Genomic DNA, 1,521 nt, shown 5'->3' with positions numbered 1-1,521 from the left:
CACGCCAGAGGGTTCATCGCAGCCTTCCGCGAGAACAATTCGATTCCGTGGGTATCCATAACACGAAGAAATGCGACGTCAAAGCGAGTAGCAACCGGATGGCTCGACGCGGGGATTGAAGCAAGCCTGGTGGCGAAAGAAGCATGCGAGCATGGCCGTAAGTGTAGGAGCACGATGATATGTGAAAGGGGTACGCAGCACATGTGGCATGTCCGTGAATACGTGAATTGGGTGCGATTCGAGCGGGTTGCGGATTGGGCGTGTTGTGTCTGAGCTAGGTGCTCTTATGGTGTAATGGTTAGCACTCTGGACTTTGAATCCAGCGATCCGGGTTCAAATCCCGGTAGGAGCTTGATTTTGTGCGGCGTTGCAAGCATAGTATGTAGCGATGGCGCCAGCTGTCGTGTGGGGCTTTAGGAAAGCGTTTGAAATTTTGTTTGCGGATTGGTGAGTTAGTGCTGGTCTTATGGTGTAATGGTTAGCACTCTGGACTCTGAATCCAGCGATCCAGGTTCAAATTCCGGTAGGACCTCGTTTGCACCGCTTCTACCGGCCCTACAACGCCCCACCTGTTGCTGCGTTGCGCACCTGCGACACGCTACAGCCGCGTCACGTTGTGTTGCCGTGGTGTGTTATATCGTGTCCCGGCGATCCGCTGCCGAATTTTTAGTGGTAGCTGCTGCTCTGGCAGAGCTCACCATGCTTAACTGCCGACTTCGCTGACTGCACTACCAATTCTCCAAGACAGCCAGAGGGTTCATCGCAGCCTTCAGCGAGAACAATTGATCCCGTGGGTATCCAAAACACGAAGAAATGCGACGTCAAAGCGAGTAGCAACCGGATGGCTCGAGGCGGGGATTGAAGCAAGCCTGGTGGCGAAAGAAGCATGCGAGCATGGCCGTAAGTGTAGGAGCACGACGATATGTGAAAGGGGTATGTGCAGCACATGTGGCATGTCCATGAATACGTGAATTGCGTGCGATTCGAGCGGGTTGCGGATTGGGCGTGTTGTGTCTGAGCTAGGTGCTCTTATGGTGTAATGGTTAGCACTCTGGACTTTGAATCCAGCGATCCGGGTTCAAATCCCGGTAGGAGCTTGATTTTGTGCGGCGTTGCAAGCATAGTATGTAGCGATGGCGCCAGCTGTCGTGTGGGGCTTTAGGAAAGCGTTTGAAATTTTGTTTGCGGATTGGTGAGTTAGTGCTGGTCTTATGGTGTAATGGTTAGCACTCTGGACTCTGAATCCAGCGATCCGGGTTCAAATCCCGGTAGGACCTCGTTTTGCACCGCTCCTACCGGCCCTACAACGCCCCAGTTGTTGCTGCGCTGCGCACCTGCCACACGCTATAGCCGCGTCACGCTGTGTTGCCGTGATGTGTTATATCGTGTCCCGGCGATCCGCTGCCGATTTAAGTGGTAGCTGCTGCTCTGGCAGAGCTCACCATGCTTAAACTGCCCGACTTCGCTGACTGCACTACCAATTCTCCTAGGACAAGCCAGAGGGTCATCCGCAGCCCTTCC

The sequence above is a fragment of the Phytophthora infestans genome, genomic scaffold (genome assembly GCF_000142945.1).
Source record: "Phytophthora infestans T30-4 supercont1.1 genomic scaffold, whole genome shotgun sequence".
NCBI classification, from domain to species: Eukaryota; Oomycota; class Peronosporomycetes; order Peronosporales; family Peronosporaceae; genus Phytophthora; species Phytophthora infestans.
The sequence above is the reverse complement of the archived record's forward strand: the minus strand, read 5'-3'. Positions refer to the sequence as shown.